Consider the following 26,658-nt stretch of genomic DNA (forward strand, 5'->3'; position numbering starts at 1 on the left):
GGCCTGATTGGGTGAGTCTACCGTCAGTCAAGGGGGCGGTGCTCCACGGCCGTCCGTGAGCGTGGATTGGTCGCCTGAGCCGTCGGTCACGGTTGTACGCTACCGGGCGCTGAGCTCTCGGCCCGCCGCGGTGGCCGACACCTCCTGCCGCTCTGCCCTCGCTTGGGGGAAGAGATCGCTCCCGAGGGGGGTTGTGGAAGCCCCGGGCTGCTCTCCCGGTCCCCGCTCCCCCATGGGATGACCGCCGTCAGCGCAGGCAGCCCGTGGGGCCCGCGGACGGCGAGGCCCGGGGAGAGCGGGAATCCCCTTCCCCTTCAGCAGTGGGGCTGTGAGGCGGCGGGGTGTAACTTCGGCCTTCCCCGTCTCCTTTGCTAGTGCCCCTGACGGGGGTGCAGCTTGGGGACCCCCCTGTGGAGGGTCGAAGCCGCCCTGGAGGGCAGCCCCGGGGCCGCAGCGGGGCAGCAGGCTGAGCCGCGGGAACCCAAGAGTGTAATGGGAAGGCAGAGCTGAGGGAGGCATTTAACAAGGGCAGTGAGCTACCGCTTGCCTCAGCAGCAGCAATAATGTGCTTCAGCGACATGTGGATAATGTGGCTGTCAATTTCTTGGGGCTGGCTTGCAACTGCCAGGCTGGGGCGATGACCCTTAAATGGCAGCATTGACATCAGGGCTGCTGGGTAGTCAAAATCCCCCACGGCAGGAGGAAATGAGCCAGAGAGGGGGAAACGGGGCAGTGTTAATGAGGTAGCCCTTGGTCTTGACCACGTGTCCAGCCAGCCTCAGCCTGCAAATGTTCTAGAGTCATTTCTGCCTCTGAGTCCTTGCCGGAGTTCTCCAAGGTACGAGGTGTACGGTGCCTCTTGGGCATGTAAAGATTTTCATACGTGGCCCATGGGAAGATTGGCTTTGCAAGACTTGGTTTAACACAACTCAGTCCTTTCATGTATTTATACTATGTGTCAAAGGGTTTGGTTAAAAATGTCTTTAATGTCCATTTATTAAAACACAACCTCTTGGAACAAGCTCCTTACCAAATAACAGAGATAGAGTATATGGTTGGGAATGAGTTCTTGGATTTCACAACTAAATTCCTAACCATAGCAAGATACAGAATAATACTAAGGGACTTTGCATGTACTCTTCTAATTAGGAAGCTTTCTAAAATCTCATTCTTTTGATGTTTGGGAACCTTCTGTACGGTTTCAGCCTGAATTGTTCTTGTGCCAATTTTGTTCTTTTCCTTAAATAACCTTTCTATCTTTTAGTGGTATTTGCCCCCAATTATTTTTAAGAAAGCAGTTACACCCTCTTTGTTTCAATGGACTAAATAATCCAAACACTTTTTAGCCTCCTTTCACTTTTCCTGAGTGAGTATTAGGACACGCAGGATCTCTAGTTGTCTCATCTTCTTTCAGAACTAAGTTGAATCGAGGGTTGGAAGACTGAATTAGGGGCAGGTAGTCAAGCAGGAATTTTAGATAATGCACAATCTCTGGAAGACTTTTGAATAATAGACTTTTTAATTATTATTATTAGAAAACACTCAAAATGCTGTTATTTAAACTTTATTAATGAAAATCTATAAATAAGACAAAGTTTGAAATGTGAATGTTTCCCCTGGATTGAACAATTCCTAGGCCAATGATTTCATAAAGCCCCAAAATAACACACACAGCATCAGTAATGCCATTCCTTATTGTGTCCACGTTGTCGCAGCTCTTCTCAAACACTTCCATAGTTACATTGACAAACTGATTGCGGTGCACCTAAAGACATCCAATAACTGCATTCTGAACTACTGCCAGCCTCTCGAGCACTGGACAAGATATATTCTTCTGTGCATTAAAGGGATTCTTGGCTGCAGAGTTGTCTTGGTTTACTGATAATTCTCTTTCAGATCATGGCAAATTTATTCACAAATTGCATAGATGCATTTTAATCCCTTTGCACATAAGCTTCAAAGTCTGCCTCTCACATTTTCGTATAATTTTCTTCGCTTGAGCCTGGTTTATATCAAACATACAGTTATGTTCAATTTGAGAATAACAATAATTAATACATTACTTTATACAAAGCATGTAATAGAGAAGCAATCCAAACCACTCAATGTGACTGCAGAACTACACAACATTTGTTTGGCAAATGTAACCTTAAGCTGTTATGAAAGGATATGTTTTGCTAATCTAACACAAAACTGGTGACACATACAGATATTAAAGGTTCCAAAGTTATTTCCTCGCAATACATTATTATTCCTATAATTCCTTGTTTACAGAAGGCTTGATTCAAAGCCCTAAATAAAGGCAGTGGAAGATTCCCACCCTGCGCAAAGTACTTCAGGTCAGGCCTACATTGCAAGAGCGCTAAATGTTTTAAAAATAGATATTGAGACAAAGTTCTCCAGCTCATGCTCTTACAACATCAATGGAGCAAAATTGCACTGCAGGATGTTTGCGTACAGACTTTGTTCAGGCCGTATAACGTGGAGCTCAGCAGAGAACTTACTTTGCAGAATTCTGATTTCTGAGTTACGTGTTATATACCCTGACTGATCACTTGCCAAAATTATGAATGAGAAAAAGCAAACTGAAACGCACTCTGTCATTATTTACTCGAAAGAGAGCACGTTCCTTTCATATGTAAAAAGTGCATTCAGCTCACTTCTCTTTCAGCAGTGGTCTCTTTTATAAAAGAGCAAGTTTTCGTCTACAGTCTGCCTGCGCATATAAGCCAGGAAAGCTGCCTTTTGCATAGATGCTTCACATAGCAAGAGCTTAATTTTCAAACCAGTGCATGGGGATTTATCTGTACTGGCGCTATGCATTTTGGGGAGGATATGATGTCTCATGACTAGCAATGTCCTGCTAGTAAAATGCCAGTATCTTAAACTATTTTGTACAAGTTAAACCCCACAGCTCTCGTATAAACGTAGGAACAAACAAAAGCTTCTCCTTTACTTAATAGATCTGTGGTATGTGTTTGTGCCAAAACCCTTATTAGTCGTGCAAGACCTGCCAACCAGGCTGTGATAATTTATGTGAGGGAAATGTATATTAAAAATGTGAATGGGATTTTAAACCTCTCAGTGAAATACCATGCAAACTGCTTTGTTGCCAAGATGACATACTTAAACACTGCATTAAAGCAATTCAGGATGAATGACTCTCACCACAGGTGGAGTTTAGCTGGGAAAGGGGCAGGAGACAAGGCACTTAACACTAAGATCAAGCATAATGTATGTTTAATAACGGATACCATTTTCTATAAAGTGGGGTCCTGATTCAGCAAAACACTTAGACATACACGCCTTGCTCATGTAAACTTCAGGGGCACAGGCACAACCTTAAAGTGAGATTGGCCAAATAACCACGTGGAGTGTTCCACCGATCAGTGTGAATGGTAGGCAAGTTTGTGCTTGAACGTGGCTTTGGTATCCCTGTTAAAATGTAGTATTGACATAAATACCGAGCGTGCTTGTTCAGCGGTGTCCTAGGTGAGCTATGGGGGCAGAATCACGTCGCTGTTTGGGGCAGGAGCTAACTTTCTCTTTACATTTGTGCAATACCTGGTGCAATAGGGCTCCACAATACTAGTTGTTAGAATACTGTGAAATAATAATTTGTGTTAATAAGCTTGCTGCAGCTATTACCCAGTTTGGAGGCTGGTTGTATTTCTCTTAAAAATATATTTAAAAGATAACCCTCTAGGAATACACTGAGAATGAAAGCTGATGGGAAACATCAGTACCTACAGTCGCTAGACCACATTTTCCTAAATCCTTTTTTCTCCATCCAGCCTTCAACAAACTCCTTTGCCTTTAACACGCATCAAAGTAGCACAAGGTTGCATTTTTAGATACCCACTGCAAATACCTGAGCCTTTTGTGAATGCCATCTGTGCATTTGCACTTGTGGAATACTGTTATTTTCTGCTTCTGCCAAAAGAGGAATAGGAAGAACTCTGGCAAGTTAAATATAAAACCATAATAAAGCAGGCCAAAAAAATATTTTGAAGCATAAGAACTTTTCCAAATACATCAAGAACAGGAGATCTGCCAGAGAACATGTGGAACTAGCAGGCAACAGAGGTATATCAGAAGCACTCAAAGAAACCACAGGAGAAAAGCTAAGTACTTTTTTTTTCTACCACTGTTCCTTATGGCAGACTTTGAGGCGATTGCCATAACAAAATCTTTTTTAGGGGCACAATCAGAAAAAAAAACATTCACAAAACCTAGTATGTATGGTTTTGGAGCCAGTCAGTAAATTGTACAGTACCTGCCTGCCAGGGTTCTAAAGGAACTTGGATCTGAAATTGCCAGGCTATTAACTGTGTTTTGTAATTTATGGTTTGGAGTGAACTTTGTTTGGAGGACTGGAAAGTGGCATATGACATTCCAATTTTTACAAAAGGCTTCAGGGGAAACCTAGAAATGACAGACCAGTCAGTCTAACATATGGCTCATCACCATATAATGGGAAGAGATTTAAACTGCAAATCTGGTAGTGTTTTAAAAATGCCAGCAATGTCAGCAAACATTGATAAAGAGGAGCTGGCTTATATAGACTTTCTATAAACATTGGGACATTGGAGTCCCTGTCAGCTGTAATCCAACTCCCTGTTGGAAGAAGACCAAGTATGTACCATCTTCTGCTGTCTCGTGCCTCCTCTCTTTCTCTTCCCAGCTTGCCTTTTCTCTCAGTCTGATTTCCACAGAAAGGAAATCCAAATGTATGGGACAGAGGGAGACAGAGCGTGTTCAGTGTATCTTCCCTGCCTGAACAATAAGGGGACTATAGACACGACATAAAAAACATTTAACATGCAGCCTAGATTAAGCAATCTTGTACACAGATTTCCCCAAACATTTTCACAAAGCACAAGAGGGGAGCTCCTTTTGTGATCAGTAACAGGTAAATGATCACAAAGAAGGGAGTAACCAGTGAGATTCCAAAGGGCCCTATGCTTTAAAACATGCTCACCAGTGGTAAGTGAAACAGGATTGAATAGTGAGATGACAGTGGTTTCCGGTGATTCACAATTATTCAGGAAAACCAAAACCAAGACTTCTGGCACAAATTAGCAAAGAAAAAAATCACGATAAAGACTGAGTAGGTGATAAAATAGCAGCTACAATGCAATGATCACAGATGTCCATGAGAGGAGAACAAAAAGCTTCTCTACCTGTGCAATATAGTGGGCTCTAAACTAGTTCATGTCAGTCAGCAAAGATACTTTGGAGTCACTATGGACAGTTTTCTGAAATTGTTATCTTGGTGCTCAGAGAGGCAGTTGTGACTGATAAGAAGAGAATGAAAAAGCAAACATAAAATATACTACTACTTTATAAATCCTCAGAAATCATGTTCTTTCCTTTAATACAACACAAAATTCTGCTTATAGCACCTCGACATGTGGTAGCATCTTAAGCATCAGAATAACATATGAAAAAACACAAAAGAGAGTGACCGGATTTATCAGAAAGATGGAGTGCCTTCTAAGTACGACAGGTGAAGTACTCTGGGACTACCTGGAAAATAGACGACAAATGGGAGCAATTACTCATTTCTTATAAGAACTAGGATGAATCTATTAATATTTTTTTCAGATGGAGGTGTAAAACAAACAAATGGGAGTATTACTTAAACAACATCTTCTTAATTGGGGTAATTCATTGTCATGAGATACTTTAGATGCCAAAAATACTAAGGGCTGCAAGAAGTAACTAGACAAATTAATGGAAGACTGCTTTCAGAGAGATGGGCAGAGGCTCCAATTCTATCCTTAGATTGCCAGAAATTGAGATGGTAAATAGGAGGAGAAATGAAACTGTAACTGCTCTGTCCTTATATTTCTGCTATAGGCAACTGCAGGGCACCAGGTTATCTGGACCTTTGGTGTGACCCACCACCTTATATTTCTTATACTACAGCTGAAGCAGAAAGACGTCTATCTCAGACTTTTTGCTTCCTATCATATCCTGTGGGTATTGAACATGAAAAATCCTGATAAAACATTTTAAGGAATGAAACATCTAATGAACATTTTTAGAACCTTAAAAGGGATTTGATCAAACTTTTGAGATGAGATCCACAGTGATCTTATTTTAGGCAAACCACTTGCATGGATATAAAGCCAAAAATGACCATTTAATTAGACCTCCACTTTGACTTAGCCCAAAGAACCTCACCCAGTAATTTCTGCAGCGAGCCTATAACTTTGGTTTGAACTATGTTGCATGTTTTAAAATAGTTTTTGCCTTTTCTAGGTCCATCATTAAGCAATTCAGCTAAGAACTGCCACCAAAGCCACCTGGCTTTGCAACTTGACAGAAAATTTCTGGAGTATTTGAGAAGAGAAAAAGAAACATTCAAAAAGCAAGAGAGTACTGGTGACCTCAGTTTCTAAAGAACTTGTTCAATTTTGTTATCAATTTCTTTCTGTAGTGAAAAGAAAAAAAAATTAAAAACCCAATGAGTATTTTGAAATGAGCAGCTCAGGCATGCAGATTCCAGGTCCCCAGGCTTTAATTTATTGTTTTTCTCCTTCTGTAAATATCTATCCTGAGAAATTGCTCTAACTTTACACTGACCTGTATCTGGCTGAATTCTAGGTAACTTTCAGGAACGTAGAGAGTTTTCTTTCAAAGCTAAAAGTCAGATAGCAGTGATTCTAATACAGATGTCGTATGTGTGCAGCTTGCATTCTGTACTCAATGCTATTTACATTTCTGTTGCTAAGATCTCCACTTCTGAGCAAAGGCCATGACATTTTATTCTCTTAAGTTGATGCAGCCTGTGTAGATAAGCAATACACATTCCACCTCTGTAAAGAAGTTGCTTTTGTTGGTTTTGTTTCCTTGATCTGCAAGGCAAGCATTAGAATGAGCTCAGGCTTTGAGATGGGCAGTTTTCATATTTGAGGTCCGTTTCAAGTAAAACATTGGGAAATGTTTTGAAAAACGCAAATACATATAAAAGAAGGGAGGAGAAAATGGCTGCTCTGTCATCCCTTCCCGTTTGGTTGCTGGGGATTTAAAAAAATAATGTAGTGTTTGGTTACTTTGGCCTTTCACAGGCTTCTTTACAAAAGTTTGTACAGAACTACTCACTCATCTGAAACACAGAGGAGGCCGTATGTCACCTCTCACTGCTCCGCAGTTTCACAGTTGAGGTTTTGAGGTCGACATTGTCTGCCAACAGCAAGCACCAGTGAAAGGTTTCTCCCCTACTGGTAAGCCATAGCCAGAAATGCAACTCCAGTCCTGAAAACATCTTTCTTCATTGCAATATAACATGACATGTTTCAAAAGTAAACGTTCTTTACAAGTATCTCTAAAGAGAAAAATAAAAGAGTGTTTATTGACTGTTGTGGTTTGCTTTTACCTTGCATTAACCATCTATTTGAGTGTGCAGTACAGAAATTTTGTACAAAGGCCAAATTTGACCTTTCCTAAGAAAAAGACAAAAGATGGCACAGCACCAACTCAGCTAAACAAAACATATGTGCAAACTTCTTCCTGGTACACCCACATTCTGGCCTCCCTGCAAAGTAATTAAAATTGTCAAGAGAGATTTTTGACCAGTTAAGTTCTTCCAGGAACTGTACAACTCGTTCTGAATTCTTGATTCATAGAATGTTCACTTTCTGGCTTCCTGAAGTAGTTCCGAAGTTCATGTTATAAATAGCCAAAATGATTAGAAGGCTTGGGCTGATTGTATAGAAATTAGCCAGATTAATTGTAATAAAAACCATCACCATTTACACAAAATTCAGCTCACTGCATTTTCTAACAGGGTGAAAAAATTTATTTTCAGATCGAGACTGCAAAAATGTTGTATGTGTTCCTTTTTATTTAAAAATATAGGTACCCTAAAATAGTATGGATGGAGATGCTTTCACAGCCACAATATTGGCTTGTGGGTTAGCAGAGGCATAGAAGAACAGAGAAGCCAATACAGGGTGAAGTGTCAGCCCTATGGACTGCAGTCTGCATTGAAAATAATGAAGCATTGTACTGCATTGACATCGCTATTCTACCTGCACCTATCTTGCTTAACCGCAAAGGGACCACACACTGAGGACAGGATGGCTTCATCTCTCTGGTGACACCACCAGCAAGGCTACCAATTACTTGCAGATTTAATGTGGCTTTTATCTGATCTATAGCAGGTCTGTAATGTTGCCCACAGCTCATGAAATTTCCTTATTATCTAAGAATCTTAGCTTTCAGGTACTACTGTTATAAGCAGCCATAGTACTGATGATAAGAATGATAATGACGATGTTTCTAGTCATAATAGTTGCAGGGACTTGGAAATATGAAAGTTGAAAAAGCTAGAAAAAACAGAATGCAAATTAAAACGCATCTGTATTTTGTATTTCACAATCTTGGAAACCAACTCTTTTTTGAATGCTTGGCTTTACCAGTAGAGTTGCTACTGATACTCCCAAGTTACCTTGAGGACAAAGGAAAGCGCACATAAAGTAATTCCTCTCCACTTTTAAGAAGTAAAAACTTGGAGCTCTCCAGCTCCAGGCTCTGTCACTTACTGGACTGCTGTGAGATAGTTTTTCAGTGATGTCTGCTGCCCTTTCTTAAGTTCTCAGAAAACAGGGTAGTTATCCTGATTCCAGTGAGCTTTTGTTCATGGGATCGTCCGATGGGACCCCCAGTGGTTCAGAGGAACAAGAAAACATCAAGTAACGAGGGGCTGGACTGAGATTAGGATAGAGCTGAAAGGCACTTCAGGCGATGAGCTCGCAGCCTCGCTGCTCGCAGGCAGCACCAAGGCAGGAAAATGAGAATCCCCCCACTTTACGCCTTCCAGTTGGGTAGTGGGGATGAAGGAGATGTTTAAGATCTGAACACATCTCTATCTTGCTTGGAAGATTTAGCAAGGACAAATACAGAATGGGTAACTCTTGAGTCTCCTGCCACATACTGGTTAGTGCAACCAGGCTAATGTGGATGCTTCTGTAATTGCCTGCTACATGTGTGTGGCAATATACAGAGTCCTCATGAATTGCAAAGAAATTTTATCTCAGATAATTTTGGATTAATCACAGTGTTCTCTAGAGGTGCTCTTAATGAGTGACATACTTACCTTCTACTTTGTATTCCTGCCCAAGGCAGCACATTTCCATGCCGTATCATGAGGAACTAGCTCTGCAGCCCCATCATTAATTTCATAGCTGTCTCCCTCCTCTAACAGCGGTGCTTCTGGAGGGCTCTCCACTATGAACTGTGCCTAGAGGCAGATTCTGGTGTACAGATTTGTGCTGCTTTGTTCACCTCCCCATAAAATGCTAAAGACATTATGCACATGAAAAAATCCCAATAAAGTTTGAAGAAAATAATTATAAAACAAGCCTTCTATTCTATACTCTGTTAAGTTCATGGTTATTGAAAATTAAGCTTTCTTATCCTTTGCCATGGATATTCTACTCTAATTTGTTTATAAACAGGATAATAAGGACATTCAGGAAAAAAAAATGTTAAAAATGTAACTCTAAGCTTTTTTTGCTATTTTTAAGTAACTACACAGAGGACATTATATTTTTCAGGACCTGCTGAGATTTGATATGTCTCAAAAGCTAAACCTTTAAATCCCAGATTAAATCTGCAGAAAGGCCGCGAGAACAATTCCTGCTTTGCTTGTGCATTCCCAACTTCCCCGAGCCCCACCAGGTCTGGCTGCGCTGCCAGTCCAGAACTAGTCCTGAGCCAAGTCCACTCTGAGCCAGATCTGGCTGCGGTGTTTCCAGTGCAACCAGCCGCTGCAGCAACACCGGCACCCTTTGGGTTGTGCAGGGAATGAGACAGGACAGAATTTGGGGAACAGTAGCTCTGTAGTTACACTGGAGACAGCATTAGCATGAACGGAAGAAACGCAAAACTGATGGTAAAGCAGGTGAGAAACACCCTTGAAGCGTTTTGCTGAATGATCTGGGGAAGGGAGCATCCCCTGTCCCCAACAGCTGACATTTTCATCCCTGCCATGCACAAGGGTTAATGGCACGTTTCTGCTTTGCGTTTTTTCTGTTATTTACCCTTTCTCCACTAGATGCTACACTGAGACCATCAAACATTTATTGAGTCAAATAACATAAATTTGAAGACTCGGCACAGAATAAAGTGTTTAAAACATAACAGTGACAGCATCGCTCTGTTTATGTATCTGTGTGGCATGAAGATGGGACTAATGCATCTCACATTGGAGTAACAGCGCTGACTTCATCCGAGCTTCTTACTTGGTGCCGCACGGAAGAGGGATAAAGCAATTCTGTGCATCCTGGCATTATTACTCACGTGCAATTGTATCAGATAATTACCTGAATGGGTGAAATGGCTTACCAAGAGAGTGCCACAAAATCTAAAACTAACTGAACAATACACGTCAATACAATGAGGTAGTCCTTTTTTTCCCTTTATATCTGAGAAATCCAAAATCACATACTTAACTGGAAAAAAATTACGGTAGACGAAATTTTTAACGAAGCTTACACTTCAAATAATATCACAGATGATAAACATTATTTTTCCTGACGTTATAGAAGCCTTTGACCCAGGCAGCTGGGGAAGTGCTATCCAGCGTGGCTCCCACAGAGCCTGCCAGCCTGGTTTTTAACTTGGGTTGCAAATTGCGCAATACCTTCTAGTAAACAACCTGGGATCCTCTTACCTTTCAGCGAAGGCGGACCCGACCGAGCACTTCTGCACAACGTTTCTTGTGTGACAAGTTTACTGGATAAATGCAATACAGCCTGTCTTGGAGTCTCCACCTGGACAAAGAAAAGCGAAGTTCAGAGACTGTTTTAGCAAAGTAAGGTCTTCAGAGTTGTGTCTCTATCAAGTCTCTGGTAACCCAATATTCCTCGAGGTCCGCTTATTATATATACCTTGACATTTGTCACACTATTCAGGAACGCACTGTGTGCTACAGCCCAACTGCTAGCACTTTTATTGTTTCAGGAAGGGGGCAAGTATAATTTGGGGAAACTTCAATATGACCTGGTTAAGGTACAGCATCAGTGACATGCGTCCTTTCCAGCAAAAATCAAAATGTGGCTTCAAAACACCGCTGTGTTTCCCTGTCTTGCTGTAACATGCTTTAATTTGCTTATCTGAAATTAATCTGGCACAAGAGCTGGAATAGAAAATGGTGTCTTGTTAAAGCTGAATAGGGCCTTATAGAAGTAAATATTTACTATTCAGGAACCCAGTCTGTTGCTGATGTGATGAACTTCAAAATATATGTGATCTGCATCAGCTGAGGATCAAGGCCAGATGCTCAGCAAACTGTCATTGAGCCCTGGCCTCCTTATTGACCATTCACAAGCTCATCTTCAAATTAGTATAGAGAAAGGTGGATTAAGGGGGGGGGGGAAACACCACAATTTTTTTTTCTTTATTCTAGAACATATCATAATGCTTAGATCACTTTAGCTGGCATTATTCTAAGCTATGGACTCTTTACTGTGTTTCAGGCCAGAGATTTCATTTTGGCAGAATTTCAGGTAATGCTTCGCAGTGAGGTATAGGAGACTTCATCGAGGTCAGGAGAAAAAGATTCAGAACTAGTAGCTGTTAAATTTACAAGGAAGAACCCTAAATATTTTCTAGTTGGTTACACTGAAAGGCTAGTATTAAAAATAAATGCTTGTCATCTGGTACTTAACTTACCTATTAGTTTCTCCGAAGAGCCGAAAACAAGCACAAAGCCGTGCCACCAAGTAGGTCATAATTCTCTGAAAAATCAAACAAAAGGCCATGACCTAAATGAAATGGAGCTTGCTTCATAACAAACCTAGGTAAGAAGGGATCTGCTGTTGATAGGGATTCATCATGCTGAAGGGAACTGTAAATGGGAGCTCTGCGGAGCTTCTTGTCTCTTATGGGTGGGTTTGTCTTCAGCTCAGGTCAGTATTGATTGAAAACTGTTATTCTGCACAGTCTTTTCAGTGCCCAGTGACTTTATCTCGGGATCGAATAGTGTTCCCAGCGGACGGGCAGCTGCATCGAATAAAACCACCACTAGATTTGAAATTAATTTCTAATTTTGCTGTCAGCCTTCCAACAGAGAGGTCACGCTGGGCAGTAGCCATAAAGACCAGAGTATCTCCTGGCCAAGCTGGAGGCATACCCGGGGCACAAGCCATGGGGAAAGGTGAATGTGGCAGGGCAGCAGGTGGTTTTCAGGTCATCTTTTCAAAATACACACCTCTGGTGGTCAGGCAGAGGACTTCAGTCTTCTGGATGCTGGTGGAGCAGCACCATTTGCAAGTAGAAGAACGGCTCTGAGGTCTCCCCTGTGAGATGTGATTCCTGGCAAGTGAACAGCCCAGAGAGAGACCGTCATTGTCAGAGATGGCAAACGGGCTACCTCCCCCACAGCCCTGCCTGCCCAGTGCCTCAGTAAGGCTGCGGGGAACTCCAGGCAGGACCAGAGAGGCGGCTCCCGTGGAGCCAGACTGACAGAGAGACACTATGCTCCATGACCAGAGCAGGAGTGGGGTCAGTTGACAGCGTGACTCTTACGGAATTAGTTTTGTGGCACGTTATTGCCACAAATAAGGCAATATTTGGGGGAGGTGGGAGGAGTGTGAGTTTGACGGAGTATTGTAAAACTTAAAAGAAGCTTGAGGGTGCAGGGAAACGTTACTCTTTCTCTGCAGGTACTAGGAAACAAAGCAAAAAATATTCCCATGTTCCCTTTCCTCCACTGCCAGCTTCTTTGGGCAGTGTCAGAGCATTTGCAGGTGGAGAAATTTTGCTTGCTAAGGAAAACTGGGGAGGAGGTATTTAGTTTTCCCACGTCTCTGGGTTAGAGCTTGTTCTCGCTATTTGTAAGGAAAACCCCCAAATCTTATATAGGCTTTTTTGCCCCAGTTAACCACACAGAATACAGCAACAAAACCAGAGCGCCTGACCCTATGATAGAAAATCTCAGCAGTCTTTCGCTGTCTTTTCTGTGTAACACATTAGAGACACACTGAACTGCTTTTGTGACACCTTATCTCATTATCCCCTCTTGCTCCCCCGATCGTGCCTTTCTCTCCCAATTCCACCCTGTCTTTTGCTTACTGTCTTCTTGCCTGTAACCTCTTGAACTCAGATCAGTTTTTCCAGACTGAGCAGATGTAGGGCTGGTACAAGATCATTATTACTGGATTCATCCAAACACTGCATCGATCCTAATGCATCCCCCTGCCTCCACTTACCACCCCTCCAACCGCAGCCTCTGACACCACCTCCCCGGATCTTGTTATACTTTTCTCCCTCCCAAAATTTCCACCTTTTGAAAGGTGGTGGTTCCTATCTGCCGTTTCTGACTCTTTTTGCTGTCCTTTCTTGTGGCCCTGAGGACCTAGTAAGGCACCTCACCCATGTTTTAGGGAAAGTAAAGAATCTCTAATGGTGGGGCAGAGAAGGAAGTAAGGCTTTGCACAGGATGGCTATGATGTGACACAGCTGATCGAGCAACCATTTTACCAATTGCATTTGAAAAACAAATTTGCTGGCTGGTGGATCAAGTGGGTAACACAGCAGTTGTATCTTGGGGACTTGGAATATGTCCTTATGTAGAATTTGGAACTGTGGGAAGTTTCAGATTTCAGATCAGAAAGGCTCTTTTTCATGTCTGCCTTGGATCAGTGGCTTAATAAGAGGACAAGACAGAGTGTTTCACCCAACCCCGAGCAAAGGAGGCCGCTCCCCGGGTGCTGTCTCCCACCACAACATCGGGGGATAAATTACTCCCTTAATTTCTGCTCCCTTTGCAAAAGCCGGACTCCCCTCCCTGCATCCTTCGTGGCGCCGCAGAGGGTGGGATCTTGCAGACAGGATGCGCTGCCATCTCCCCTTTCTCTCTCTCATTGTCGGGTGTCAAAAGTGATCACTTCTCACACTGCCGAAATACCCGGTGGGGGGCATGTGGCAGGTTTCGGGCTGTTAGAGGGCAGGCACTGAGGCAGCTGTAGCAAATGACAGATTTTTATACACACCCGCTGAAGCACTGATAACGCTTCACACATGGCATTTGATACAGTAATGGAAAAATCAATGCCAGGATCACACTTTCACCACACGTGCAATAGCTTGTTGCGCACATCAGTAATTACACTTCTCGGCTTCTAACCCAAGGCTCACAACATTTTTCCTGAAGCTTTTTGTCATTGCATATTAGTGATTTGCAAAAGCTGAGCCTGAAATAAAAAGGGATTTTTATTTTTTAATACAGTGCTCAATTAATATGCAGTAATCTGAGCTCTACAAGACAAATTTACCAGCTACAGTGGGTGAAATTCCCTAGGCGGACGGTCAGATGGACTGGTCCCTGTGGCCTCCTCTGGCCCAAAATCCACTAATCCCGGAACAAGCTCTATACAGAGAGATGCCCAGAGCCCATCGCTTGTGATCTCCAACTTCACCTCCCTCCTCGGCAGCAGGAAGTGCCAGGCCAGCTCTGGGCTGTCAGCTCCGACACGCCGCAGTTCTGCCAAGGGGCTGCGCGTCTCCAAGCCCAGGGGTCCGTCCTGCCAAACGCTGTGTAGGGGTCTGGCCAAATGGGCCTCCGACCTATTAACTTAATTTGACAACTGTAGGCCGGTTTTAATAATACTTTTAATGCAGCATGCTATGCCTGGTAAAAGTAATGAAGTCTTAGCCAATGCATCATTTAATGCTGTTAAATTTTTGCTGAAACTGCCAGGTTGGGGTTTGGGTGGGGGTTTTTTTGTTTGTAACAGCCTGAACAGCTTGGGTTTGCTTTAGTGAAATAAAGAATTATATCCTGCTGGAATAAAGTTTAAACATCTTTTCTGAAGCTGAAAAATGGCATAACTTAGGTCTTTTCATTACAAACCGATGCAGGTAATTCTTGCATGAATACCCTCTCAAGAGAAAATATAAACAGAAAAACTATATTTAAAATGCAGCCACGCAGACATTCAGCAAAATAGATGCATTTGTGCTTTTACATCATGCGACCTACAGCTGTTACATCTGAAGTGAGCAACACAAACCATCACTTACTGAAGTGTTAATGGTAAAACTGCACACAAGAACTGTGACGTGGCCTACGTAAGCCCATTTTGGGGGGGTTAGACCTGCTTGGGTACACAGCGCGAGCTACCCCAGAGCTTGGTCTGAAGGCGCTGTGTCCTTCCGTCTCAGCCTGGAGGCTGCAGCTATTTATTCCCGAGAGCTGCCAATGGCACCTCGTTTTCCCCTAGAGTGAGGGGAAAAGCAAAGGACTCCTGCTCCTCAGAGGAAGCCAGGTACTTGCAAAGCAACGCTTTCCAGAATGAAGCGTGCTGAGGGAAGGGAGGCAGCGTGGGGAGCCAGAATACATCAGCCGGAGGGCACATACCAAGGATAGAAAGTAAAAAGGAAAGTGGAGAGAATTCTGCCTGTTTGAAACTCTTGGTCCTTAAGGGAGATGCTAAGATTTGATACGGCGGAGATCAACGACTTCCTAGAAACAGAGAACGTTTGTGTAGACAACATCAGGAATAACACTGGAAAAGAACCACCTGAGAATGAGGCATCTCTCAGAGACTGTTTAAGGGTAATTCTCTCACCTTTAGAGCAGCACTGTAATGCCAGCTCTCAAAAATGAAAAAAAAAAAAAAAAAAAGAGAAAGAGGAGAGAGGAGAGCAGGTGAAATCTGGAAAAGTGAAGTGATAAGAAGGTTTCAAAACAAAAGAGTAATGCCTCTAGCAATGAGGTGTGAATGTGAGCTGAAGAATGAAGTTATGCTGTTTCTACAGGTTGAAACTTCTGTCCCAGAGGAGGAGGAGAAAAGTGGGTTTGCCTTAACCTTCAGTGTCCTGTGTGATCCCAAGGGAGGTTTGCTGCCCATGACACCCAGCTGAGGTGCACTGTCAATGTATGGTGGATGAAAATCCCATTCACATTATTTCCTAGTCAAGTGCTTTATTCTCCCTGTCAGAAAAAGGGGGTCCTGGAGCTGTAACACCAGCCCTGCACCAAATGTCTGCACTAAGGAATCATTTCACAAGTACCGTTTTTTCAGAACTGTTGGCAGATGAAAAATGTGGACTCAAAAATCCATTCTTACAGAATATCCACTAAGTGGATTCATGGCTGATCATTCACATTTACCGCTGTCTTCCGGAGGGATGCTGTTCAACAAGCTCACCGGATGGTACAGCTAATTTGTAAGTCAGTATTTCAGCTTTTTCACTTACAGCATGCAACATCATTTTCTGCACTAGGAACATCTTTAATTTACATACTCGACATCATCAAGCTGTTGAGGTGTGACCATGTTATAAAACCTACATGATTCTAGTACAGCTTTGTGTAAACATTATTTATTGATTTGCTCTACAAGCCTACGTCAGCACAAAATAATAGCAGGCAGACATGGCAAATCAGGTTTCTTTAGCTTAAAGATCAGTCACAAGATCATAATCTTGTTGCTGTAAAGACAGTATAGGCTCTAAGCCCATATTTTCTGTCTAAACATATCTGCTTCTTGAAGTCATTTTCAGATATTTACAATGCCAGATTATGCTCGAATTGGACATATGGAATGACGTCATCTGGGATGATGAAGGTCTGCAAGCTTTGTTTAAAGCAAAGGTGTTTTAAGAAACAAAGCAATTAGCGTTGATGTTTCTTTTCCAGGAAAACCAAAACATACAGCTTTCTGCATGTTGCACCCAAATTACAACCAAAGCCTCAAACCACACACAAGCAATACAACACCGGAGCAAATATCATTGTGAATAATTTTACATATGTATCAATACAAGATATCAGAGTGATCAATTCTCATACCCAATTCCGAAATAAGATTCCTGTGCAACTAGTCGGTTTTCTTGCAATCTTGTGTACCATCTAAAGATGTCTCCACCTGTGCTGCCAGCCAGCTGCAATAGGCTGTTACACAACTCAACACATGCCCCAGTTCGGCCCTAAAACTGGTTCTACCCAGCTCCCAAGATTGCATTTCTCTTGCGATCAGTAATTTAGTACTTGCGATTTGCGCTTAAGGCTTCTCGTAACGTCCTGTGCCTGTACCTTCAAGGCGTCCGCTACCATCGTGGTCTTCTGCTCTTGGTGGCCTGCGCTATAATCCTCTGCTTTTCTTCAGCAGACTTCAAGGCATGGCTTCCTGATAAAATAATGAATGTTTTTATTAGCACAATCTAGTCATGCACACATCCCTGTTCTAGGGTCACTGGCTAGCTCGATGTACTGAAATAATGGTCCGTTAGGAGTGTATAAACAGAGTGTGATATAAATACATACAATGCTTTCTTAATGACCTGTTATTAATATCTGTTGGTTATGGCAATATTACTGCTGTGTTATCAAAACTGCTTTACAACATATGCGAACTTTTAACCAGACATATGGGTTGATACAGTCTGGAGAGCTCTTTGAAGTCAAAGGGTGAATAACTGAACCAGCTTAACTTTAAATCCTCTCTGAAACCACATATGTTATGGTATCAAACAACTCCAGTTTGCTTTAAAATGATGAGCTTTTTGGATCAGTGCAAAAAGCTAAATCTAAAGAAAATGTTATTACTCTTTCACATTCTATTTTTCTCCCTTCTCTTATATACGCCTCATATACATCTCCATGGCTCAGAGCATGGGTTTTTTCAATGCCTGTCCAGAGCTTAACAACGGGATGCCAGATTCACAGCTATTTACATTGCCTGACTCCCACTGCCTGCCTAAATGTCAATTATAATGAAACAAAGTAGAAGCATGGCGGGGAGATCTTTTTGCAGTGAGCTTTCTAGATTATTGTGCCTTGTTTTTCATGGGGGTTCGTCAGCTTTCATCGCAGAGTCCAGTAATCAGTCTTGTCTGTCTTTTAGATACTTCCACCAGCAATGTGGTCAGTTTCTAATCAGCTTTTAAACACTTAATTGTATCCATTCTAAATATGTCTTGTGTATTGAAGAGAAAAGAATATTTAGGGTGCAATTAATACATGTGTAATTCCGCAGAGCCCTGCAGAATATGCCCGTCGTTCAGGCTGCTGCGTTATCCCTTCGTGCCGGTCCCAAACAGCCTCCCTGTGACTAACGTTGCCTCATTTACAGACACACTTAATATCTGCAGCTCATTATCATATTTAAACTTCTGGGTGGCTCAGTATCTCTGAAAAATTGGACCTAATAGCATTCTACACAGAAAAGGATATAAGTACCTATTAACCTGTAGCAATTTAGCACAGCATTTATAAAGGTATGAATAATGTGCACAGTCATGCGCATGTTACTAATGCAGACTGAATTATTCATTGCAAATCTGGGCAATATTTTTATCAAATACTTACTATGGATAAATGTTTTCTTTATTCAGTACCTCAATATATGTTTGAATGATGCTCTGCAAATGATAGGTCATGCAAATGTTGCACTGAAATATTGGCACTTTCCTCCATTGAATAATTATTTCCAAATCAATTTCCTTAGGATAAACTATTGTTATTTATTCATTGAGCTTGGTTCTGTCTAGGCTAATAAACAGACATAGTGAAGTACTTAAAATCATAGCTTCAGACATGCAAGCTCTTGCACACAAGTGGATTTCTGCACTATTACAATATTTCAGGGACCAAAATGGAGATAAAAGAAACATAGGAAACCAAGGAAGAAAAATGAGTCAAAAGTTCAAAATATGAAATCACTGGTTATATATTGGTTGGTATGTCTTTACTCCACTGACATTGTTTAGGTTGGTTTTGATCTTTCTCTGCCCTTTTCTTCTTTTAATTCCTGACCGCACTCCGTCTGCCATTACTTTCTTATCTATCTGTTTAAGATTGACTGTTTATATTTGCTTGTTATTAGTCCCCAGTCTCTGATCAAATGCTCTGCTTGCAGTACTGCAAACACACAAACTCTACAGATATTTCTGCAGCCGTGCAAATGTTCTCCAAGACATAGCCCCGCAACACAGGTGCTGCTTTTGTCATCTTTGCTTTGACTTTCAAATACCAACACACAGTCACCCTGAACAAAATTCACCTTTATCACCAATGGCCAAATGAGGATCACCATGGCATTTTGTGGTGCAAAACCTTATGGACAGCCTGTACTTCATAAGTTTCAGGGCAAGTATTTCCCCTTTTAAATTACAGGCTGGATGTGCATACCGTGAAATAAAACGTGGCCAGACAGTGATTCCCAGTTCCTGGAGACACAGGCTGACTTGTGTCCATAATGATCAGAGCTCCCTCCCTCTTAGGTCATGCCCACAGTGCATGATGACCCTTCTTGTTGTGAAACATCATCATCGTCATTATTACTATTATTATTATTACCACAATCATGGCAACAACAAGGAGCTGGATTTGTTTCAGTTCAGCGTGTGAAATAATGCCTCCAGAGGGAGGCTTTCACAGGATGGTTGTGATGTTGGCCTGGTGTGTGGTTTGCATGAATGTGGGGGCTCGGGGGGTAGCCCTGGCCAACCAGTTAAGGTGACGGGAGCTACGCGTGCATCTCAGAGCACATCCTTCAGGAAAGGAGCTGGCGTGTTGTGAGACCTCCCTGCAACACGTCCCAAAGCATGGGATGGCGGCAGAGTTGGGAGAGGCAATTCAAAAGCGTGTTCCTGAGCCAAACGAAAACGCTGGTGCAGAAGCACCCTACAGTGCTATGCACAGATGTTACCCTCCTGCAGCAGATCATGCTCCCTTCTGCTAGAATGAAACGCCATTTGAAAAACAGCTTCTAGCTCAAAATTGGCGTTATTGCTTCCTTGCAGTGATGAGGCTTTGGCAAACTGTTTACTAGCATTACAATATCCCTGTCTCTACACAATCGTACTTAGCTTTGCACTTGTGTTTCCTGATCACTGAAGCAAAAGAAAAGAAACGCATAGAACACATGTACACATTGCTAAAAAATAATGCAGAGTTACCTGTTAAATATGTCTCCCTTGTCCTCAAAATAAAAAAAAACAAACAGAAAGCAAAGTCATAAAACAGGGGCTCTGTCTACTCTGCCTGCTACTTAAACTCTGTCTTGGTCTCTGATCATATGTAAAGTCAGATATTTATGACTTTGTCGGTTTTCTGCATAGAAAAATCTAATTTGTAACTACTTTTAAAAGAAAATTTTGGTGCATTGAGAAGGAAAAGACAATGGCAGCACAGGTCTTGGCCTGATGCGATTCCCAGGTGATGCTGTTGCAGAGATAGTGGATTAGGATATGATACTCAGGCCCAGTGACAGCCATGGCAAATGGTGGTTGTCCACCATAGGGCAATTTTGCATTCACCTACTTCATGTCTTTTAGACTAATAACCATGGGAATGTTTTTTTTCCCACATTTTTATTTACCGCCACTCTTCTGCTATTGCCTTACTCATGGAGGCTGCAGCAGTTACCATCGTGCAGTAGGACCATATGGCTTCAAGATCAGAAACAAATTTGCTAAACTCTGTCTTTCCTATTTTAATTCTTATCTTGATAACGAAACACCAAATGAGAACAGATTTCAGCCTAAGAGAGGAGATGTCAGAATGATTTTATATCTTGTCACTAGGTAATGATTCTAATGGTATCTCTTACTTAGCTGCCTTCGTTAATGACTTTATGGTGAGAGCATGTTTCAGCAATTGTGACCGTGTGGAATACTCTATGTTCTGGGGCAAAAGATTAGCTTAATGAGGAGAAAGCCAATTTCCTGAAGAAGTGCCTTACATAGTTCCTGCTTTTAAAAGAAAGTCTGTAACATGGACAATTTGTCATTAAAAGGTATAAAAAACACTTAACTTCACGGTTTGGTGCATTTATAGCACTCCTGCAGAGGGAAGAGAGAGCTGAATAGATTTTTCTCACCTAGTAATATAGGTGGAAATCTGTCCCTCCAAGTCCTTTTGCTCAGTAGAGAAATGCTCATTACCAAGAGATGATGTTCATTACCTTGTGTTCAAGGAGCAGACTATCACTTATCTTCTCCAGCACTTCACAAGTTTCAGTAGATTTTTATTACACCCTTAGGAGGACCTTTGAAAATGTGGCCCACAGACATGAAACCCTGTGACAGAGCTTTGATAAATGCTCACATCTTTCAAATAAAACATGCTTTATTTTGTTATGGGCAAGTATCTTTAACTTCAGTAGTCAAGAAGTAATAGCAACAACAGGATTTCAGTAAGTCAACACTACAGTGCCGCAACCTTTACCAGACGTAGAGAAGCTGTAGAAAGGAACAGCTATGAGCATTAGGTCATCTAGTCCATCTTGCCAACAAAGGATGTTTCTCTACAGCCTCGGCCAGCAAACCTGGTTATCAGGCTTGCCAAAATAAAAACTGGCAAGAGCCTTGATACCTGATGTGCAAAGAAAAGAAATGAGCACAAACCTAATATTTACTTTGTCTGCATCTTTTTCAGAATTTAAGCAGAAAGGCTACAATGTCCTTGAATGTTTATCCCCGGGAAAAAGCTGCACTGTATTAACTGTGTCTCAGCACTTGACAATTTATGCCATCTTGGATTTTTCCAGTAAGCTTAAGCACTGTAGTGGAAAAAATTCTACAGGGAAGGTTTAATGTTGGTTTTTTTTTTCTTTTTCCTATTTACTAAATATAAGATGCACTATTCACCAGCCTACATCTGCAAGTTATGACAAGCTTACCATAATATAAAAAGACTGTGAGTTTAGGTAACAGAGATTTAGCACATTAAAAGATTATAGGTTTAGACAGTCTCAAGCTCTCTCACTGTTCTGCAGCAAAAACCTTCTGTCACTGAGCTCTCGAGCTAACAAGCCTTTTCCAACGCAACCATTCTACTTCTTCTTAAGGTGACTCAGAATACATACTTACATAAAGGAAGTAGATTATGCCCATCTACAGCCATCAGAGAAGCATCCCCAAATAGAAGATATCCTCATCCTCACACAGGAATGAAGTTACATGAGATACTTTGAAATTTGCATGGCAGCAGCCAGCTTGGCAGCGAATACTTAACAGGGCAAAATACTTATCCTATTAAAAAAATTATCTTTGTTAATCATAGAATGGTTTGGGTTGGAAGGGACCTTAAAGATCACTTTGTTCCAACCCCCCAGTGCCAGCCACCAAACAAAACAGACCGAATACAATACCTTTAGGCTGATGGTGAACAAAACGCATTATGCTTTGAGGTCAGGGGACTAGCCTGACGATTGCCGCTCTCCCCAGCCTGTGCCAGGCTGGCATGTACGGCACTCTGAAAATCCAGGTAGGATGGCCAGGATGTGGTAACTGCTCCCCTGCTATACTGGTGTGACAGCCACTGCTCTGCTGCTTTGAAAAGGAAAAAGGACATCTACTGGAAGTCTAGTTGTATTGAATATAAACCTGCCAGTCACCTTATGTAATAACCATGAGACCAAATTCAAGAAACAGGAAGAAACGTATAAAATATTCATTATTTGTTCCTTGTCAGCTAGTAGACCTTTCTGGTTAGATTAGCTTAGCTTTTGGGACAGTGAAACTGACTACCACTTTGGAATCTATTTAAAATACACTGGTGCAAAATTTGTGGTGAGATAAATTCATGTAACTCTGCTGATTTCAGAGGAGCTGTTGCGATTTACGTCAACCGAGTTTCTAGTCCATGATTAAAATTTGTGACTTGCTTCTAACATACACACTCATAAGTGGAAATGCGGTTGTAATTTCTGTATTTTAATGGAAAATAAATCTTATAGGTGATTTACGTCCTATAGACCCACAGTAAATGTGCAAAACATAAATAAAAGGATGGATATTGCATTCTTTTAAAATAAATAATTCTTCTTATGCCCGAGCTTACATGAGTTGTGGCATCACATGCTGTGACTTCTCTTCACTCCTACCCTATCCTATCACTTTTCCTTAGGAAATCTCAAAGTTCTCAAATACCGAATAATTAAATGGTTGTGGGAAGCTGTGAGCAGAAAAATTTATTTTCCCAATGCCAAGATGCTGTTGTCAGAGCATCAGTAAGAAACAGAACATGTTAAATCCATGTCCACATAAGAAAACCTTAGAAAAAGTGCATATATCCTTTCTTATTATGCACCAGGTCCACTTGTCCTTTCTGATGCCCCTCTTGGATAACTCCTGCGTTGCCTCTTGGATAACTCCTACCCATTTATGGTCATTGCCAATAAAAACTGAGATTCTTACTGGACACAAGTCAGCATTATTCCACTACAAATAGTGGAGTCATGCTAGTTTTCATCACCTGAAGATCCAAAAAAGATGGAGCTTATGGCTGGGGTTACGCAACGTGGCTTTTCTGGTTCTAGTCTTCTATGATTCCTTGAGTCAGTAAATAAAACAGTGATCAGAAAATGAATATCACCATTTAAATGGAAATTTATACTCTTCTTGCAAAAAGCTGCTTTTGAAGAGAAGTGGTCAAGGGATACCAATTAATGAAAAGCTGGTTCAGAGACAGAAAACAAAGAATAGAAATATTTGGTCATTTTTCTATGTCACATAAGGTTGATTGCAAAATACCCCTATGTACCATACTAAACCCAATCTGATTTGCTACATTTATTAATGAATGAGTAAGGAGAGAGTGGTGAAAGACAGCATTTTGTAGGCAGGAAAAGTCAGCGGACCAGGAAAAAACTTCAATAGAGTTTGACAAAACTAAAGAGTGGGTCTGCCGGTGAAAATCACCATAAAGAAGTATATGAAAATACACTGCTGAGCTGAAAGAAGGTATTAATCCACAATATAGGTTTACAAAATCTTACAGGATTGCTTTTATATATGACCCAATTTTTGTTACAAACATATTAGCAGTGTTATGTGGCAATTAGTCCTAGTCTGACATAACTGTCCTACGTGAGATCCAACCTCAGATCATGCAGCTTTCATTTGGCCACCAGTCACGACTTACCCCTAAGCCTTTTCCTCTCCTGACTACATAAGCCCAGCTCCCTCTACCTCTCCTTACAGATCTTCTGCTCTATGTGTCTGATAACCTTGGTAGCTCCTGCTGGACCATTCCAGTTTCTCATCATCATTTTTGGACTGAGAGGTCCCACAAAGGGTAGTCTCTGTTGATGGACAACCCCCAAAATACATGGGCAGCTGTCACGTAACTACCCCCATCAGTGTGTTTCCCTTCCCATCCCACTTCCACCCAAAAGCAGAAAGCAAATTAAATGTTACAAAACTTTAGGTCAATAAATACCAACAAAATTAAAACTTCAGCCTCTGAATTTTAGGATGGCCTGAGGGAGAAAATATCCAACAAGGACAGTGCAGGTGGAAGCAAATTTCATTTTAAATATATTCCTGAGGGTCCTCTGACAAAAGGCCTCCACTAAAGACGTGCTTCAAAAGGAGTTCTGGCAAAATATACGGCACCTCTTGTGTAACTTGAAAATTACACCTTACAAAACCAGTGAACCTGGTCCCCTTCATTTGATAACCCCCCATTATTCTGTCAGTGACAACAACAGGGATCTATGCCCTATGAAGGACTGGAATCACTTTGTTATCATTAAAAGATAGACGCCTCCATGGCAACACCAGGCAATTCTTAAGGGCCACTTCACAACATTTGAGCCCAGGAAGACAAATAACATCTCCAGCTGAGAATACCAGGAGAGACTATGTCTATTTAGATTAAAAATAGCGAAGTCCAGAGGAGAATCACCCAAAGCGATGCTGAAAGGGTAGAGAAGCTAAGAACACCCTTGACTTCTGCAGACAATACCTTTGGCAATGGCATAACAAATCTGTTTCAACAGTAGTTCTCAAACTATTTGTTTTCTCTAATGGTTTAAGCCTCTTCCTGGCACCTCTGCACACGTTCAATGAAAAAAGCTAGTATGCAGCTCTCATTAAACACTGAAAACTGTGATGCATGCTGTGCCCACCAGATCCCCTGGGCTGCATCCATGGAAGTTATAATCGTGACATTTCTTCTGTTCATACACAAAGATGGTAGAAGGGGAATAATTGCTACTTGAGGTGAAGGAGATCCTTTAGCCAGAGTGATTGAATGTTATCTTTTAAAATTGAGTCAGGGGTTGGATCTCAGCAGTCCAGGAGCACCGTAATGTTAATGCCAATAAACCTCAGCAGGCTCTTGAAGATGTTCATTTGAAGTGTGTAGTTATTCTTCTGAATCCCACTAAATCCCCAAACCAAACCAACCAAACTGTATAACCAAAGCAGCAGGGGACTCAAAGTTCAACTCTAGCGCTTTTAGCTGAGCCAAAAAGTCAAGACAGTGGCTTTCAGCCTCATTTTCAAACTCCCATCTTGCAGCTGCATATTGTCCTCTGATCCTACCTTTCACAGCACAGGGATGGGAGTTTTCTGCCAGCCCACACGGAGCTCAGCCAGGCCCTGGTCCGGGGAAGCTGGCAGGCTCTGCTCTCCAGAGGCTCTCCAGAAGTATCCCCCACAGTCTGGACAAAGGTACTGGTTCAACCTAAGAATCACCATATTAGTCGGGATGTCAGGTTGCTCAAACGTTCTCTCCTATTCCTTATGTCGTTCTCGCCAAAACCACTCAGATCTCCTGTGTTATATAGGTCATTCCTATGGCAAGTGGTTAGAACTGTATTTTACCAAAATAACGCAGAGTAAGAACAAACATAGAGCTGCCAGAAAATAGTATACTCATCAAGCCTACAGTATCATTGTTTGGCCAACAGATACCACAGAGCAATAGCAATACTGGGCTCATCATTTTTTTTTCCATTATTCATAGAATGGTTCCAGTTAGAAGGGACCTTAAAGATCATATAGTTCCAACACTATATGTTGGACTCATAGGCAGGGACACCTCCCACTAGATGAGGTTGCTCAAAGTCCCATCCAGCCTGGCCTTGAACACTTCCAGGGATGGGGCATTCACAACTTCCCTGGGCAACCCCTTCCAGTGTCTCACCACCCTCAGAGTGAAAAATTTCTTCCTAATACCTAATCTAAATCTCCCCTCTTCCAGTTTGAAGCCATAACCCCTCATCCTATCACTACATGCTCTTGCAAAAAGTCCCTCTCCAGCTTTCTTGTAGGCCCCCTTCAGATACCGTAAAGCTGCTATAAGGTCTCCCTGGAGTCTTCTCTTCTCCAGGCTGAATGTGAATGAACTCAACATTTAGGCTGGCAGGCCATGGGTAGGCACTTTGCAGGCTTAATAGAAATCAAAGTTCCTCAGTCTACGTACTTAGTGTAGATGTACCAGAACCTTGTGTATGTTATGTTATAGTACTAGGTTGCTTAGATGGATTTTTCTAGGGATTGTTTTGTAGATGAAATAAGGCATCTGGGTTTTGTTATTGTTGTTAATGACCCAGTACAGGCTTTCTGTAACTCACAAACAAAATAATGATACATTGGCCCAGAGTTCCATTTAATTCTTATGAAATGTGTTTTTCCAAGTAGAGTCTCCAGAGCAACACTAAGACTTGTACAAATTAAGGCGTGTACATCTGTCAGGGGTCACTTAGCGCAAATACAAATTTTGGTCTTGGTTTGAACCACATTTTTCATCTCAGCCTACCCATTATACACTCCTCCTGCTATACCAGAAGGATCCCAGTGCTATTCCTCCAATGGTGTAGAGCTGTCGTCACTGGCTGCTTGTCCATTGGTCTCCCTTAGCTCCTGGCTGGAGCTGTGTAGGAGGATGGAGGAGATGCTGTG

At 41.9% G+C, this 26,658-nt stretch overlaps 1 protein-coding gene across 6 annotated transcripts in view; it reads right to left on the bottom strand.

Annotated features, from left to right (window-relative positions):
* Positions 1–1,497: 1,497 nt before the first annotated feature.
* The window catches only part of TMEM177 (transmembrane protein 177), a 40,604-nt gene continuing 15,443 nt past the window's right edge, over positions 1,498–26,658 (bottom strand). For 2 of the 6 annotated variants that reach the window (XR_008467812.1, XR_008467816.1), the window contains 5 exons: positions 17,054–17,147; positions 12,224–12,327; positions 11,686–11,750; positions 10,685–10,784; positions 1,498–7,333 (listed from right to left, as the gene is read on the bottom strand). The gene's annotated coding sequence lies outside the window, so the exon portion shown is untranslated. Of the gene's footprint in view, positions 7,334–9,106; positions 9,251–10,684; positions 10,785–11,685; positions 11,751–12,223; positions 12,328–17,053; positions 17,148–26,658 lie in introns of all 6 variants that reach the window. The other 4 variants (XR_008467815.1, XR_008467817.1, XR_008467814.1 and 1 more) reach the window with 4 other exon arrangements.

The sequence above is a fragment of the Rissa tridactyla genome, chromosome 7 (genome assembly GCF_028500815.1).
Source record: "Rissa tridactyla isolate bRisTri1 chromosome 7, bRisTri1.patW.cur.20221130, whole genome shotgun sequence".
NCBI classification, from domain to species: Eukaryota; Metazoa; Chordata; class Aves; order Charadriiformes; family Laridae; genus Rissa; species Rissa tridactyla.